At 44.4% G+C, this 18,710-nt stretch overlaps 1 long non-coding RNA gene across 1 annotated transcript in view; it reads right to left on the bottom strand.

The window, feature by feature from the left end:
* Positions 1-410: 410 nt before the first annotated feature.
* LOC146196203 (uncharacterized) overlaps positions 411-18,710 on the bottom strand; it is a 97,002-nt gene continuing 78,702 nt past the window's right edge. Inside the window, exons 5-8 of the long non-coding RNA XR_014706095.1 lie at positions 10,070-10,343; positions 5,478-5,627; positions 5,186-5,277; positions 411-5,013 (exon numbers count right to left, since the gene is read on the bottom strand). This is a non-coding gene — a long non-coding RNA (uncharacterized LOC146196203). The remainder of the gene's footprint in view (positions 5,014-5,185; positions 5,278-5,477; positions 5,628-10,069; positions 10,344-18,710) is intronic.

The following is an 18,710-nucleotide window of genomic DNA, read 5'->3' as shown; positions in this document are numbered from 1 at the left end:
TCTGTAATTTTTAAGGTGCTTAGAGTCCCCTTTCTTGTGAATGAGGATAATGTTTGCATTCTTCCATGCTTCCGGTACCGTCGATGACACCAGGCACTGCGTATACAGGGTGGCCAGTTTTTCTAGCACGATATCCCCCCCGTCCTTCAGCAAATCTGTAGTTATCTGATCCTCTCCAGCTGATTTCCCCCTTTTCATAGTTTCTAGTGCTTTCTTGACCTCGTCCTTCGTCACTGGTGGAACGTCTGACTGTTTTTCCCTACCGCCAATCTCATTACGGTCCTGACTACTTTGGCTACTGTAGAGATCTGTATAGAACGCCCAAAAAAGTAGTGACCATTAAACTTTTCAATACTACTTGGCTGGACACTATGTTGCAAATTTGATGTACAATAAGTAATTTTCGGAACTCTGCACAATGTGTGTAGTCTTTATTTTCATCACCACCAGCCATACCCACTGAAGACAAAGGAAGGCATTTTCCATAACCTTCCAATTTATTTATTCATTCAGGTAGTAAAAATCACTTGATGGCATTGTTGTGGGGGTGTTACAGAGAGAGAAAGCACGAACAATGGCTAAGGGAGCAGGGTATCATTCAACAAATGTGAAGCAGTACAGAGCTAAACTTGAAATCAAGAAAATAATTTCACACATAAAGAAGAGACATCAAAATACACTTCCGAAAGCAACAGTCAGTTTCTTATTGCACAAATAATAAAAATGTTGGCTCAGTGCACTACAGAATTCCTTGTCATTTGTCAACACTACTTCTTGGGTAATTTGTGGTTAGTGGCTATAGTGTTTATATGATATGAGCTAGTTACAAATAGCGCTGTATTATTCTGTATAGCTTCCAATTTAGTAGTGAGGGTTACAGACTTAAAGTCCCAGAGTCCTGTGCCAGCTGCACTCATTTGATCTCTGCAAACTTCCTATAATCTCATCCTGCCCCCCCCCCCCCCCTCAACCCCCTTTGCTATGCTTGCCTTCCCTTAGAATCCATTGTTTCCTTTGAAGACCATCTATTATCTTGCTTTTACTTTATGTGACTTGTCCATGCACATTTCCTCATGATTTCTACAAGAATGCCATTAATGAATTTGTTCCCTTTCCCATTTGGCACTTCATGGCTCAACATTACGCTTACCAACTTTCCTGCCCTGCCCACACATACGTGTGGGTGCAGAAAATTTTTTTTTTCCGGCTACTTTGCACGCCCCACGCACATTCCAGCCCAACCACCACGTTTGTGGGGGTTTCCCTCAATTAACCAATATGGCTAGTTCGCAAACGAGCCTCCAGGGGGACCACCGCAGCATTTTAAAGATGGCGCAACCCAGCCGGAGCAAGCGGCCGCCGGCACAGAGACGTAAGTAGCTGATAGTATTGATTATTCGCGTTTGTAAGGCAATGTCATTATAAAATATGCTTACTGATTCATCAAAGAATACATCTGTAAAAGAAATAGGCATGATTGCGCCGAAAACAACTAGCGAGGGCTTCGCGATGTGCCACCCACTCATACGTGTGGGTTGGGCAGATGTGACTAGGGAGCTCTCGGAACGCAGCCATCGAACGCTAGCCGCTTGCTCTTTTAAAGTCGTTTTTTTTTTGCGAGGAGAAATGGTTGGCGCTTGCTAATATTGTTTTACATTTGTTCTCCAGGGATCTTCAATCCAGGAAATGAAGATGACATGGAAGAAATTTTGAACATGTTGGAATCTTCTGATATTGAATGCATTAGTGACGACGACGACCCAGACTGGGAGTTACCCGAGCGCCAAGTTGCAAGCAGTGATGACGAAGATGAACAAAGTGAGGCATTGCGTGATGATGCTACAGTCGTGACCATGCAGAGTTCATCATCTGCAGCACAAAATCAGCCACCAGGCAAGGTCGAGTGGAAGGAGGAGACTTTTCAGGAGAAGTTGCGAGCTCCCTGTGATGATGATCAGAATGTCCTGCCCAACGTGCGTACGCCGCTTCAGTACTTTTCGCAGTACTTTGATGAGCCTTTCTTTGAAGACGCTTCAGAGAAAACTAGTAATTACTGCTTGTCAACCACAAGCAAAATACTGAAGGCGACCTCGCAGAAAATCCGCCAACTGTTTGGTATGCATGTTATCATGGGTTGCATCCGCCTTCCAAATATCCACATGTATTGGCGGAGGAGCTACAAGGTGGAACAAGTGACCGACGTGATGTCGCGTGAGCAATTTAAAACCCTGCGAACATGCCTACATTTTGTGGATACCGAAACACCTCCGGAGAATCCAACAGAGAACCGACTGTGGAAAGTGCAGCCAATCATTGATGCTGTACGTAACCGCTGCCTCGAGCTACAGAGAACACCTGCCAGTTACTCCAATGATGAACAGATCATTCCGTTCACTGGTAGGTGCTCTCCTCGACAGTATGTAAAGGGAAAGCCAAGGCCACTTGGCTTGAAAAACTTTAGTTTTAACTACTTCTGCTGGACTGGTGATGGACTTTGAAGTCTACCAAGGGAAATTAACACCCCTTGCAGGTACTGCTCTTGGACTTGGTCCAAACGTTGTCCTCAGGCTTGTGCAAACACTGCCAAAGGAGTCATCTGTCTACTTCGATAGGTATTTTACTACCATTCCACTTTTGGATGCACTGATCGAGAAGGGCATTGACGGAACAGGTACTATCATGTTAAACCGTGTCAGAAATGTTCATTTCAAAAGTGACGCGGCGATGAAGCAAGGTGACTCCCAAGAATTCGCAAGAGCCGATGGAAAGGTGGTTGTTGTGAAATGGAAAGATAGTAAGTCCTTTACTATTGCTTCTACATGGATTGGTGCAAGTCCAGTTGAAACAGTGAAGCGCTGGTCCAAGAAAATGAAGGAATATATTGACGCTCCTTCACCGGCAGCTGTCCGCAGGTACAACTCATTCATGGGAGGGGTTGATGTTTGGGACCAGCTAATGGAATACTACTGCATATCGATCAAAACAAAGAAATGGACTCTGAAAGTCAGTCTCCACATGGTGGACTTGGCCATTGTGAACGCCTGGATGGAGTATCGAGCGGACTGCAGTGGAAACAACTTCAAGCGAAGTGAAGTAATGGAGCTTGTGGATTTTTGTCTGGCTATTGGTGAAGCACTATGTGCATCACCAAAACGGTGCAGGTCTGGTAGTGCTGATGGCGATTTCATTGACGACAAGCAAGCTGGCAAAGCCATCAGGGTGGCAAGAATTCCTGGTGTGGACAAGCGCACAGATGGGTTTGATCATTTTCCAGTGGTTGACCCTATCAAGAATGCTAGGTGTTGCAGGCAGCCTGGCTGCTTGTCAAGAAGTCGCACGCGTTGTACGAAGTGTGATGTCTACCTTTGTTTGACAAGCGGAGGAACTGCTTTAAAGCATTCCATACCCCAGTTGAGGGGTGCAAAATCACATGCACTCATTTCTTTCATTGTACTGAATATCGTACTAATAAAAGCCCAGCCCACACATAAGTGTGGGTTCATTTTGAACATGATGAAGTAAATATTTGCATTCTTTGATGATGGAGGTAAGTTGAGAAGCCCACACAAACAAATAATAGCAGGAAAAAAATGTTATTTATCGGGATGGTTGTGTGCGGGCAGGAAAGGGTTACCAATTTAAATTGAAATCTTTTTGTAAGCCTTCCCGTTTCTGTACCACAGGCGAGTACTGGTAAGGTACAGCTATTACATACTTTCTTGACAGATACTCATAGCCTGTAGTTCATGATCTGATAGTACTTGCCAAATGTGCCTCAACATAACCTTATTTTTCTACTTATCCCTTTCCTGGTGCAGATCAGTGACCACTGCATGTCCTACCGTATAGATCAGTATTACACAGTCATATGTGGTGCAAGTGAAGGCGTGGTGCTACATAAATATAAGTAGCAAATCACATTTTCAGATGCATGCACAACGCAAGCATCATCGTTACAGCCAATTACCATTGACGAATCTCTCCTCGGCCAGTATTGGGGCAGACAGGTTATCTATCCCTGCTATTATGACAAACATTTGATCAAGTACGCCCACCATTTCCCATGGGACAGGACCTTTCAGCACTTTAAAAACTTTCATCCTTTGAATAGCCCGTTGATCATGCAAACGTGCCCTAGTAATACTGATTGTTTTCTTAGCATCTTCTGCTGAGAACTGTGCTTGGTGGTGAAAAAAAGGAGACTGCACAACCCTCAGTCCTAGGCCGCTCACATGTCATCTACTTTGAAACCTTTGTCAATCATGACGCCATCCTCATAGCTGTTTAGTTTCGTTAGAACGTCAGACTTCTGCACACATGCTTTATCCGAGGCCCTGCCGCCAGAGCCATTGCTGACAAACGTTATCATGTCACCTGGCGAAACACCTATGAGCACTTTTGCTGTGTGGCATCCTTTATAGTGGGAATATGTCAAAATCCGACATGAAGAGGAGTGGGACTTTTCAATTTTAATTTCTGTGCAATCCAGCACCACACGCACTTCTTTGTAAGCCTCGAAACAACGTGGCAAGTTCTTTGAGATTTCATTCTTTGTGGGCCATGGTACTGTAGCCTCAAGTACAGCTGCAAGACTGCGCACAGTAGAATAAAAAAGTCTGTGGATAGTTGTCTTGCTCATTGCAAACAATGTGGCAAGACATGCGAATCACAGGCAGGTCTTCAAGCGAACAGACGAGGACAACCAGTACAAACACAGTCATCTCGCTAACTGTTGTGTCTAGAAGAGCTACCTCGTTTGATATGGAGAGAAGGCTGGGCATTGTTGCTACACCTGTAAATGCCTGTACAGCAGAATCTGCAACTAGCAGTTCTACAAGCTTAGTCTTTTTAGTGAAAGAATCGGTGTTAACCTGTACTCTCTTGTCATTTTGGGCATTCCACACTGAAAGTGCTAGGAGAGCATCAATAGCATCTCTCTGCAGGTACTGATCTGGTTGTTGCATCGTCAGAGAAGCCTCCACCTGACAGCATCTGCTGTGCGTCCTCGGGCATCTGTATGGGAAAAAAAATATGAGACCCTGAAAGGAATGTATCACATACACTACTCCAGATGTACTTGAGCGGGATTACATAGCCTCATGCTCACAGTAATTATTGAGCAATACTAAAAAGAGGTGGCATTTTCTCTCTCCATTTTCATGCAAAATTACAACAGAAAGATTACCTGCACATCCTCTTCTCGACCGTTTTCTCCTTCTTCTGGCTTGAGTGGTGAAAAATTGAGCTTCGTAATGCTTTTGTCTTTGGGGGAAACCTCTAAAAGTACAAATATACAAATTTCTTATGAACCAGGAATTCTGCTTATTGCAATATCAATTGCAATGACAGCAATCAGTATCATAATTTTTAACAGGTGCAGTAATCTGCAGCTCATTAGGCGCTCATAATTGTTTGCTTATGTTAAATAAGGCAAAAGAAATGTTATCCAAGAAATGAACATGATTAAAATCAAAAACTTCGACAAACCCTGGCAGCAGCTCATGCAGAACGGGCTGTTGATGCTTGAGATCTAGATGCATCAAGGCGGTCATGGCCCTTTAATGGCAGGCACTGTGGCGGGATGGCAGTCTTCAACCTCTTCCAAACAGGTGTCCATACCTTTGGGTCTGTGTTGCAAAATGCAAATTACACATTTGTTAAAAGACATCGTTCAGTTGTTACACTATCCACGTGTCAGAAGTCGTTAGAACTTGTCAATAGTCACACAAAATTGCTTCTGCTGGGTTACACAAAATGTATAAAAAATTGGTGACTTCCATAAATGGCAATAAAAGAAATAGCGCTCAAGCGCTGCCAGCCGATAAAAGCTGCAATTCTCATGGCACTCGCATCAAATTCACTGCTTTGGCCGGCGAACTGATGAGCCGTTTTGCTTTTCCCTGCCCATGATTCTCCTGGAATAGCTTAGTAGCAGTAAACTGTGTAGTTTGAAACAGGACACTCGTGCAGCTTCACGGTCAAAGACTAGACTAGACCTTCAAGCGGTCTGCGGGCCGCTTCTAAGCACTCAGAAAAAAAAAATTACTGGTCGCTGCTTGCGCTTTCGGTTGCACCGAGTTGCGTGAGTGAACTCCTCCATAGCCGAGAAAAGTGATGAAAGTGACTGCATATGCTCTCATGGCGCAGTGTGTGGAAATGCAAGTCCCACTAAATGCTAGGCGCTCTACACAGCACTCGAGCTCAAGCGATTACTTTCGAACTCATCACTATAGTACTACAGTCGAACCCGGATATATCGAATTTTGGTTATATCGAACTCATGGAATATCCCCTTGAAAATTCCATGTAAAAGTATAGGAAAGCCGCGACATATATCGAACTCAATTTCACCGGTCGTTCGATATATCGAACTCCGCACCACGCAAAGTGTGCCTTCCCCAAAGACGATCGCGTCACCCTTGGCCGTTTGCCGCGTGACGTTTTCAAGCCACGCGCTGAAGGAATGAGAGGGGACAGTTCTGTACGGTGCCGCACCCATTCCCCAAAGGCGCGCGCATCTTTCCTGCACGCCAACACATGACGTTTGCAAGCCATGTGCGTGGGTGTGCCCATTCTTTTGCCGAGCTATCTCTCTCCTTCAGCACGCGCTACGCATGCGCCAAGCCAGCTCAGCCCGTTTTCAGACAGACATCGGACGCTTTCTCCAGCGTGGCTATGGCGCCTACGAACGTTGTGGCAGCTCTCTGTTGTTTTTTTTATTTGTTTTTTATTTTTTTGTCATCCTTTCTTATCGTTGTGCTGTACGGCGTAAGATATGGCGGCTGGCTTTTTTTTTTTTGGCGGGAGCCGTTTATCTTTGCATGTATGAATCAACGAAAGCACGCGGTCTGCTGCTGCGATCATGACGACCGCCCCAAGCGCGGCGTGATAAATCGAACCAGGCTTGTGCAATCAAGCCATCACGGGCACTCTGCCAAGTTCGCTTCCCGCCACCGGAGGAGCTATAAAAAGACGCGCCCTGACGTTATCGCTGCGCAGCACCTTGGCACACTGCCATGAAAGCTGCGGATGCGACGACCGAAACAGTGACGCGCGCCATCGACATGCAAGCGAAAACGCTCGCGATTTCTGCCGCAGGGACACAGAAACCTTGTATTGGGCTGTCCCAGTGGCTCAAGCGGCAAGAGGGACGCAGTTCCAACAAGTTTGAAATTTTTCGCTCTGTCGCTGAGATCGCTCAATCGCTTGCATGTGAGCGAGCTGGCCTTAACGCATTTTTTTTTCAAATTCTCGGGTGCAAAAGTGGAGGGTGGGTTCATTATGCGAGTGGGTTCATTACGCGACAAATACGGTATCGTTTTTTCGCATCGTAATGCCGTCACAAGCCGATTTTTGTATATCGAATTATTGATATATCGAACTATTTCGCAATTCCCTTCGAGTTCGATATATCTGGGTTCGACTGTACAAAGTGTTGGGCAATCACCAGCCTTAAAAAAACCAATAAATTACGTTGAAATAATGAGGAGCTCATCGGAGGCAATGGCCAAGAGAATTTCACTCTGGCGAGTCGGCTGCCACCAGAATAAGCTTGGTTATTGTACCATTTGTTTCAAGAAATGAGCAGAAATAGCTATGCGTTATCAGTACCACACGCAGAGCTCAGGTGGATCCTTTCCGCATGTAAACATTGCGTGCTTGCTGGCATGTGCTGTGTAACGATTTTCAAAAGGTGTACACCAATCACAAAAAAAAAAAAAAAAAAATGAATCGCGCGAGCAGACACGTTCACATTTGACCGAAGGCAAAAAAATAATTCATCTACTACCTGTACGGCTCCAGAAGAAATCGTCGTCTATGAAATGTACGCTGCAGACTCATTTCCCGCGTCACGGCCTTTCCGATCTAGAGCTTTATACCCCATTCCTTCTTCAAATGTTCGTCGCTGGGGAATGAGTGCAGGCTAATCTGATTAATGACACCTCTATTTGTGCACTGCGGCACACTACACATTCGCTTACTTCCAGACTTTTTCTCCATTTCCACCGAAGCACAAAGAGAGTTGTTCAAATGGACGCACCACCTACGCACGGAGAGAGACTCCGCGAACTCCCGCTGCTGACAGCCACCACTGGATCGTTTCGCTCGTCGGCCGCACGGTGGCTGCAACGTCTACGGAACTTGCAAATTGAATATCGGCCGCATTTCGATCGAGGCGAAAAGCATGACTCCCGTGTGCTATTCGATGTCTGTGCATGTTGAAGAACTGCAGGTGGTCAAAATTTTCGGAACTCATAGCAACAGCTTCTCTCATAGCATGAGTCGCTTTGGGATGTTAAACCCCATAAACCAAACTATCCGAAAGTGTGTAAACAGGCAAAAACCGATGGGTTAAAAGATGCAACCCAACCTTGACTCTGTTCTTTCACGACTTGAGCTGCAGCTTTTTTCCTAAGTGGAGCACAATGTTTGTATGAGCTCAGTGCACTCAGGAGGAGGTTATTTTCACCATTAGTTTCGCGGAAGGCGTTTGCGCAGTACTGATATCTCACGATTAATGCAAGTCTACTGTATTTTTATTACTTGGCAGAGCCGGATGCTGAATGGAGAAACAGTTTTGTAAATGCTTGTCCGTAATCATGCCAGGGAGCAAATTCAGAATCCAGAAATACTTGCACATTTAAAAAAATTTATCAGCAGATTACAGTTATCACTACAACAAAACGATCACTCCTCCTCCTTTTCTGTTTTCTTGACACCAAGTGTAACGAGTACCCAACAAGGCTGTAAATGTTTTGTTGGGTTGCATCTAGGTTAACCTCTGTTAGGATAATTGCACCTTTTTTCTGCTGGCTATCTACATAAGCACATAGCTGATCACAGTTTTTGTTTATGGTACGTATGTTTACATGCAACAAACTTGAATCCTGCATCAACCCTTCTTTTAAAACCTGGTTTAGGTGAGAATCCCAGTCAGAAAATGATATCAACTCAGCCATTAGCTTATTTTTTCCAAATCACTTTCCGTTGCAATGTTGATAGCAGTACTTCCTTCTTGCCGCCTTGCAAAAAAACCTTCCCACTGCGCATCCAGACATATTTATAACCCTGCTGTTTGCTCCTGTCTGCTCAGCCAAAACAACTTCTTTTGTGCTCGTGTCAAGTTTTCATTTATGTAGATGTCATCAGACTGCAGTGCATGTTTCTTCGAGATCCAATTGCCACAATCAGCTACATCTTTAAATCTGACAATGATTGGGGGTACCTTATCTTTCTGCTCTTTTAGCCTGTGAACAGCTTCAAGGAAGTGACGCTGGACTGTTGCTATTTATAGCTTTGCGCTCAGTCCCGCAGAACTTTGTACAGATCTTTGACCTGATTATAGGGAACGCCATGCAGCTCAACATTTTTCCGCCCCGAGTATTGTTCAGCATGCTCGGAGTCCTCCACTATGGCGTCTCTCATAGCCGGAGTCGCTTTAGGACGCTAAACCTCACAAACCAAACCATCAACTTCTTCCTTCAGTCTTGGGATTTTGGCATCCTTTTCTGAAATCTGCATCAGCTCTGCTGATGTGGTTTTTAGTTCTACAATATCCTTTTTTTGCCATGCCAAGGTGGCCATAACTTGGTCATATTTATGCAACCGGAGTTTTATTGAGGCTTCTATTCCTGCTGTTGGCGTGCATTGTGTGTCTACCTTTTTTTTCCAGCTTCTCCAGTTGGACCAAAACTAGAACCATCTTTTGGCTAACCATCTCAATCAGTTTTGTTACATGACCCATTTCACTCTTCTTTCCCCCTCCTTTTCCCACTGAATTCTGCGTCACTGCTTTCTGATGTTTGTTCATCTGATTCCTGCTTTTTACAGCTGTCACACCAGTGGTCAATTTTACGCGATGTCAATTTTTTGACAGCTTTTTTAGTCATTCCCGCACATTTACCGATGTGGTATGCTTTCTTGCATTTAGCACATGATGCGCTGTCTTGACCGTTTTCAAGCAACTTTGAACAATTCGTGCAATTGTGCGGCGGCATGTTTCGATACAGGAATGCAGTCCAGTGAAGCAGAGACAAGAACGTCTCATCCCACTTGAAAGGCCTCTTACCAGAAGAAAGCAGCTAGACCAGCAAGCTGATCAGTGCCCCACAAGACTGCACTCCAGCATCGTTTGGTTCTTTGTTTTGTAGGCTTAGGCTCCTTCCAGGCTCCTGACGTCATCGCTGCCTTGGACATCAAGCGACGAATGTTATCGCTGACGCGGCCAAATACGTGGCTTAGTTGCACCGTGCATTGTCCGCTGCTCGGTCCTTGATCATGCGGCAAGTAGCTGGTAGACAGCAAGGTGAACTTAGGCAGCAGGCAATCGGCAAAGGCAGGACCTAAAAGAAAGCAGCAAGATCAGCATGCTGCTCGGTGCCTCAGCAGACTACACTCCAGATAGCCATTATAGACCAATATCTATACTTAAAGCTATAGATCAGCACCCATCAAACCTTTAGCTAGCTGGACTACTGTATGTCTATGAGGATAAAAAGTGGCAACTATATGATTCCCTTCATATGTCAATAGAGTGATATATATTTTAAAGCTATAGACCAGCACCCATCAAACCTTCTTTAGCTAGCTATACACAATTTGTTTCGATACCTGGAGTCTGCCATATTGCTACATTCCAGCGCCGCCGCCTTTACGGGCTGTTACTGAGGCTGCATACTGTATGTGTGTTGTGTTGTGTTGGGTTTTATGGCGCATAAGCAACTAAGGCTATCATGCGCCAAGAGCAAGGTTAATGTTAAATCTATAGTTTATTTAAAAAGTTTCCTTCTTCTAGGAAACTGAGAACAGATGCTAGGTTTACAAGTGCTCTTTCTCCTAAAAGCAAGGTGGGATGAAATGGGATGGTATGATTGTAAAATATAGTAAAATGTTTTCTCCGTAGTGCCTCAAGTTTTGAGCATGTAATTAGAATGTGGTTTACAGTGAGTATCTCGTCGCATTCTTCACAGGTCGGTTTGTTATGTTTCATTAGCAGAAAGTTATGTGTAAGATGAGTATGTCCAATACGAAGACGGCATACTATCACTTCCATAAAACGTTGTTGATGTGTGCTCGATTTCCATTCTCCTAGTACAGGCTTTATGAGACGCAACTTATTATTTTCTTGGTTGTGCCATCTGGACTGCCATTTATTCATCTGTTTATGTTTTATTAATTTCAAGCAATCACTATGTGGTATGTTTGCTTTCTGAATCAATTTGTTGTGGGCAAGTGCAGCACATTTGTCTGCTCTTTCATTGCCGTCAATGCCTACGTGACTAGGGACCCAACAGAACACTATGTTATGTCCTTGTGTTGTGATCATTTTTACATTATGTATTATGTCACCGATTAGAGGCATGGCAGCATTTCTGTGATTTAAAGCCGTCAGTACACTCAACGAATCGGTGTAGATGACACTGTTCCCAATGCCTTCATTCACTATTTTTCCTACAGCTGTCAGGATAGCATAAGATTCAGCTGTAAAAATTGATGCGCACTGAGGAAGCCTAATTATTTGTTCCCAGTTCTCTTCAACTACGGCACAGCCAACATAAGTAGAAGTTTTTGATCCATCTGTATAAAACTCTGTATAATTACTGTACTTTTCTTTTATTGTGCGAAATTCTTGTATTATATGTTCTTTAGGAGTTTGGCTTTTGTTGAAGCGTGTTAGAGTGAGATCACAGACATTTGGAAGTTTGTACCATGGGGGTAGGGGCCTGTTTTTTGGTGCAGTGTCGGGCAAGGTGTCCAGAATTTCTAGCTCACTGCAAATGTCTTCGAAACGCATTATCAGTGGCCTCGTTGCTTGTGGTTTATTTGTGAAAATTACTCGTGAGCGGCATGTTGAGACTATTGGATAGCAGAGGTGTTTTTTCTGTGATCTGATTCTAAGGACATAAGCACATGTGAGTGAAGCCCTTCTATCTTTCAGCGGAGGCTCGTTCGTCTCTGCATACAGACTATCAACAGGGGATGTTCTGTAAGCGCCACAAGAAAGGCGTAAGCCTAGGTTATGTACCGGGTCCAATTTCCTTAAATATGATGGTCTAGCTGACCCGTAGACTATGGACCCGTAGTCCAAGCTAGACCGCACAACAGATCGATATATATGTAGAAGACACGCCCTATCAGACCCCCAATGTTTCTGAGAGAGAACCTTCAGTATGTTTAGAGATTTTATGGCTTTCCTCTTTAGGATGTTTATGTGAGGCAGGAATGTTAGTTTTCTGTCGAACGTTACACCCAAAAATTTATGTTCGCTCTTTACTGGCAACTCAATCCCATTTAGGTGTAGCTTGGGATTGATCTGTATACCTCGTTTCAGCGAGAACATTACTGCCACTGTTTTCTGTGGGGAAAATTTGAACCCATTTTTAAAAGCCCATGAGTCTAGTTTATTTAGTGTTAATTGTACTTGTCTTTCACTAATTGATATGTTTGAGGATGTGCAGGCTATTTGAAGGTCGTCGACATACAGCGAGAACATAATGGATTTTGGGATTACCTTGCTAATAGAATTCATTTTTACAATAAACAAAGTTGTACTTAAAATGCACCCCTGAGGTACCCCATTCTCTTGAATAAAGTTCCTCGAGAAGGTGGTACCGAGACGTACTTGAAATGAACGACCTGATAGAAAGTCCTTCAGAACATTTAGCATCCGGCCTCGGATGCCCAAATCTGCTATATCGCGTAGGATCCCGAACCTCCAAGTCGTGTCGTATGCCTTTTCCATGTCAAAGAAAACGGCCAGGCAATTTTGTTTATGTATGAACGCTTCCCTGACAGTATTTTCAAGACGCACTAAGTGGTCGGTCGTTGCGCACCCTTTTTTAAAACCACACTGATGAACATTAAGAAGTTTGTGAGATTCTAGGATGAAAGTTAGTCTGATGTTTAAAACACTTTCAAAACATTTTGCTAAACAGCTGGTCAGAGCTATGGGTCTGTAACTGCCCGCTGAGGTCGGCGGCTTTCCTGGTTTCAGAAACGGAACAATAACAGCTTGTTTCCAAGCCTCTGGGAGTTTACCCAGAGTCCAAATTCTGTTAAAGAATTTCACAAGTGCCTCTACAGAGGATTCAGATAAATGAGCCAGCATTTCGTAATGAATTTCGTCAGGGCCAGGCGCAGTCTGTTTTCCAGCAGCAAGGACGTTCTTTACTTCTTGGAGTGTAATAAAACTATTATATGATTCATTTCTGCCACCACTTGTTGGGAGTTTTTGTTTCTCAGCTATGTTTTTGTATTTTAAGAATGTTTCTGTGTAGTGTGACGAACTTGAAACGTGTGTGAAATGTTCGCCTAGTATATTGGCCTGTTCTTCTATGCTAGTCTGAATACCAGGGGCTGTGAGGATGGGAATTGTAAACGGGGAAAAGTTTCCACTGAGTTTACGAACTTGTTCCCACATTTTCTTAGACGTCATTGAGCTATTTATTGACGTGACATACTTCTGCCAGGATTCTTTTTCAGAGTTGCGACGGACGTATCGAGCTTTAGCTTTGGCCTTTTTAAAAGCTGTAAGATTTTCGTGTGTAGGGTACCTTCGGAAAACACCCCATGCTTTATTTTGTCGCTTTTTGGCCTCCTTACATTCCCGAGACCACCACGTCTTGTGTTTTTGTCGCACCACACCTAAGGACTGTGGAATGGTGAGATGAGCGGCAGTGATAATGCAAGTCGTGAACAACTCATTTAGTCTGTCGACACTAAGGGCATCTGAGAAAACTGCTCCTAGATTCGCCTCTACTTTAAAAAGCTCCCAATCTGCTAAGTGAAGTTTCCACCGTTTCGGTTTGGTCGGCATGACTGATGGTGAGGATGATAAGCTGATTATTGCTGGCAGGTGGTCGCTACTATACGGGTTGTTCAGAACATCCCATTTAAAATCATTAAAAAGGGAAGGTGAACTAAAAGCCAAATCTAAAAAACTCATTTTTCCTGACCTTGGTGAACAGTACGTGGGCTTACAGGAGTTCAATAAGCAAATGTCTGAACTAAGAATAAAATCCTCGATAAGCTGTCCACGTGTATCACTTTTTTCACTTCCCCACAAAGGGGAGTGTGCATTAAAATCTCCTACTACTAGGTAGGGCTCTGGTAGTTGGCAAAAAAGGTTTTCTAGATCATGGAGTGTTATTTTAAGATTTGGTTCAAGATCGACAGAACACACAGTAAGAGTTTTAAAGGCAATTATTGTGGCTGCTACAGCTTCTAAGGGAGTGTTTAATTTCAGTTCTTGAGCTGGAACTCCACTTTGCAATATGATGGCCGCACCACCCGAAAGCCTGCTTGCTTGCTCTCGATCTCGGCGGAAGACTTGATATTTTTTCAGTATATTCGAGTGCATGCAACCTAAATTTGTTTCCTGTACGCACAGTGCAACTGGCGAGACTGTATCTAGAATGTATTTTATGTCATTAATATTCTTTAGAAGTCCTCTACAGTTCCACTGTACCAGGAATGCCATCTTATTTTGTTGAAAGCTTAGAAATTAAGTTAGGTTTTTTCCAGGGCCCGTGATTCGGGCCTTGTCTGTTTTGGTTCTTTCCAAGGAGCTCTGCCGTCTCTGTGACGAAGATGGCAAAGAGCTGTCCTGGCCTATGTCCATTACCTCGTCTGAGGTGCTGGACGAACGTGCCAGAGGCACGTGTTCTTTCTTTTTAGACCTTGCCTCGTGGGCGGAGGTCTTGTGGCCCGCCGACCCTGAGGGACGCGTAGCCTGTTTTGGGGGTGGTGGAGGAGCGGGAGCTGCTTCCACCGGGGCAGGGGATGGCACTACCTCAGCCTCGTTTGAGGTCTGGGTAGGTGCCGAAGGCCGTTGTGGTGCCCCGCCCTGTCGCACCACATCGGCGAGATTTGGTTTCGCTGTGAACTGAAATGCGTTCTTGGTTTTGTTGTACTGAGTACGTGCCTCTTTGTATGTGATGTTCTTTGTTGTTTTTAGTGTAATGATCTGCTTTTCTTCTTTCCATTTTTGGCAGGATCGAGAGTATGCGGGGTGATCCCCCTCACAGTTTGCACAGCGTGGGTTTGCGGTGCAGTTATCAGAGTTGTGGTCGTTCGCAGCACATTTCGCACAAGTTCTGCGGCCACGGCAACTTTGCGAACCATGGCCGTATTTCTGGCAGTTGAAGCATCTCCTCGGATTTGGGATGTACGGTCGGACGTTTATTTTGATGTATCCGACTTCAATTGACTCTGGGAGGGTGCAGCTATTGAAAGTCAGAACCAGATGTTTTGTAGGGATCTCCTTGTTATCCTTTCGGATTTTTATTCTGTGAACTGCTATGACGTTTTGGTCTGCTAGTCCTTCTGCCATTTCATCTTCAGTGAGAGCAATGAAGTCTATCTCAGATATTACTCCTTTTACAATGTTCAAGGATCGGTGGGGAGTGATGACGACAGGGATGTCCCCAAGCGACACAATGTTTTTCAGGTTGGAGGACTGGCACTTGGTTTGTACTTCTAGCAAGAGGTCACCATTTGCAAGTTTTGATACTTTATATCCAGGGCCCAGGTCTTTAGTGAGACACTTTGACACTATGAAAGGGGAGATTTTTCGAGCGGGTTTTTCAAGCTCCTCGCTATGTATGACATGGAACTTTGGGAAAGTCTCTTTTGTTTTCACAAAGAAATGGCTTGTAGCATCGGTCCGCCCTCGTTTGTTTGGAGGGCGATCATTTGTTTGGGAGAAAGAATCCATGAAAGGGTTTGTGTTTTCGGTAGTTGTGCCTGCCACCCACCATGGAGCCCAACGAGGGGACGGGACAGGAACTTGCAAGAAGTCCTGCCCACGCCAGCAGTACACCGCTACTATAACCAAATATGGGCAACTCAGGGTAGCTACTCCACACAAGGTTAACCCTCGCCGCCAATAAAAAAGGAAAAACAAGAAGTGAGGAGGAGACAGGACAGTGCTGAGAAAAGAGATAGGAAAGTGAAAGATGAAGTGGAGGACAGGAAAAGGCGACTGCCGATTTCCCCCGGGTGGGTCAGCCCGGAGGTGCCGTCTGTGGGAAGCGTGGGCCAAAGTGGTGTGTTGCCTCCGCCGAGGGGCCTTAAAGGTCCAAACACTCGGCATCGGCTCAACCACCAGGATCCCCTTTTCCCCAGACACGGCGATGCCACGCACGGCTAAGCGTGGGTGCTCGGGGTCCGTGGTGTCGCACAAAACACACAAACACCTGCTTTAACAGGTGCCCCCTGCGGGGGCTGTATGTGGGGCTGCATCAGTGATGCTGTGATACCTCTGAAACTAACAAACGTAACATATAACAAGTGCTCATATTGTTTGCTATTTAATTAGAACGAAGGCCTGTGACCTAAAAGAGGCAGAGGCATAGAAAAGCCTCGAGCCCTACAATCAGCTGCAGTATGGCTGGGTGGGCCAGGTGCTGAGCCATGAAGCAGCTCATAATATTGTGTATGTGAAGGCAGATATACGTCCTTCACAGGCAGTCAACAAAAGGCCATGGTTGTCATGGGCCTGTATACGAAAAGAGGGAAGAGTGGTCACAGCTGGCTGCTCATGCAAGGCTGGAAAGGCACGAGTTTGTAGCCATATTGGCGCCCTGTTGTGGAAGCTGGAGATGGGCGTCCAGCTAGGAATCACCGGCAGCTCCTGCACCGATAAGGCAGCGGCATGGAAGCGAGCTACTAAAAAAATGTTGAGCCGGCTTTCCTCAATTCTATGACTTTTAAACTTAAAAGATCAACGGTGCACCCTGCCAACACACACGACCCAAGGCCGACCCGACAGATTAAACATTTTTCAAACAAAGAACTCATGGGCCATGTTGAAAAGTCACCATATGGCGAGCTTTTCAATGTTTCTGGTAAGTGCCGTTGAGACGACACATCCATGTTAAATAAGCTGACTACTGGTGTTAAAACTGTGCCTTGTTGCTCGTCAATATCAGGTAACATTGTTAATTGTCACATTAGGATGAGTAAGAATTTGCCACAATGAAGGGGCAAACTGGTCAATGTCACTAGCATTCATTCCTAGAAATTCAACAGCACAATGAGTACTACAGACAATGCACAGAATGACTCAAGTAAAAACTGATTGAAAAAATAGAGCATTTGTAGAGCATGGAATGAGTCTGCCTCTCAGTTTGTAATAGGTGGTCGTCATTTTTAGAAATGGAGCAAATATAAATCTTCTCACCATGAAGAATCTGTTTGCGAGCATACATTCACCGTAATATCGTTTTCTGAACCTGAGCATATTCCTCTGAATGGGTGTGTGGCCAATAATTTTTTTTTATCATCAGCAATACAGGACACAAGTAGCAAAATTTTAATTCCTTTTTAAGGGAAGGGAAACCACTCTTGAATAGTCTCGCTGGCTCGTAATTTTCCTCGTAATAGAGGAAACTGAATGCTGCTTTTCATGTAAAAAAAAGCTACCCACTGGGCATATTACAGTGCTCCTTAAAAAGAGGTGATTGCATTTTATATGGAAGCTATATGTGCAGTGAAGCTATGTGCTGTACAGATAAACTAAAATGGAACACTGTTAACAAATAGTTCCATAAGAGTAAAAGGGATCATTTGGGAATGTGTCATGTTGGGGTTGATTGGCCAAATTCAGTTTACAAACCCTGAAATGTGCTAGTTACATGCTTCAGTCAAACTTTATTAATTTGGAGATATATTAGCATTTGTGTCATCGGAACCTAATTGTCACTCCTTTGATCCCTACAGTTACAAGTGAACACTGTGCTCATCCATTCTCTTTCTCGTCCTTGTTGCACTGTTCCATTTTTGGAAATGAAGGCAGTACAGCGACTATAATATATGCAGATGCAAGTTCATGAGCATGCCTCTTATGGTATGAAACTGGCTACTAAGTATTGTATGGTTTCATGTGCAGGCACCCTCCTTCACCAGACACTGACAGCTACCAGAAAGAGTAAGCAGCCCACTATGGCACCAGCAACTGTCCAGAGGGTACAGGTTCCAGGTCATTCAGAAAAGGTAATGACTCAAAAGTGCGTGAGCCTTAGTTACGCATGGAGATAACTTAAGTGCTTATTACTTTATCTTAAATTGGAGTTCAAGCCCACTGCTGAATGCGGTCTGGCAGGCTTGGTACTTCTTATTTACAGTAAAATAATGCAGCTTGCACTCAGTCTGCAAACCGACAAATAATGTTATGACCCTTTTATTGCTGCTTTAACTGTCAAAATCCGCCTTTCACTAACATGATGTGCACTTATCAATAAAAATTATCATTAGACTAACGAACACATTTTTAGGTTGCCTTCCAGCCATCAAAGAACAGTGAAGAGCCACTGAACAACGTGGAGCTGAAACAGCTTCTGGGAGACTTTCAAATTAGTTTTGAAAGACCGCTCTGCAGCCTCCAGTTTGGAACTCCAGTCGGAAGTGAGCAAGTGGCTAAAAGGATTAGTATTGCGGTGACCACAGCAGAAAAAATTGAAGCTGCCACAAGACAGCAAAGACTGTGCTGCATGGTTTTTTACATTGAAAGGGGAGAATAACTGCTTCAGTATTTAAAGATGTTTGTCGCTCGAAGTGCTTAAACTGCACTGCTCTGTTAAAGAGAATACTTAATGCTGACAGCATAACCAGCCCTGCCATGCAGTATGGCATTAACTGTGAGCCCGTTGCATGAGAGCGTGCTCTGGCTGGTTTCAAGGCAAAGCATACAAATGGCAGGCTCGAGGATG

This window comes from Amblyomma maculatum, chromosome 3 (assembly GCF_055883805.1).
Source record: "Amblyomma maculatum isolate TAMU_Amacu chromosome 3, ASM5588380v1, whole genome shotgun sequence".
In the NCBI taxonomy this organism is placed as follows: Eukaryota; Metazoa; Arthropoda; class Arachnida; order Ixodida; family Ixodidae; genus Amblyomma; species Amblyomma maculatum.
This window is presented reverse-complemented; position numbering and strand designations above follow the sequence as displayed.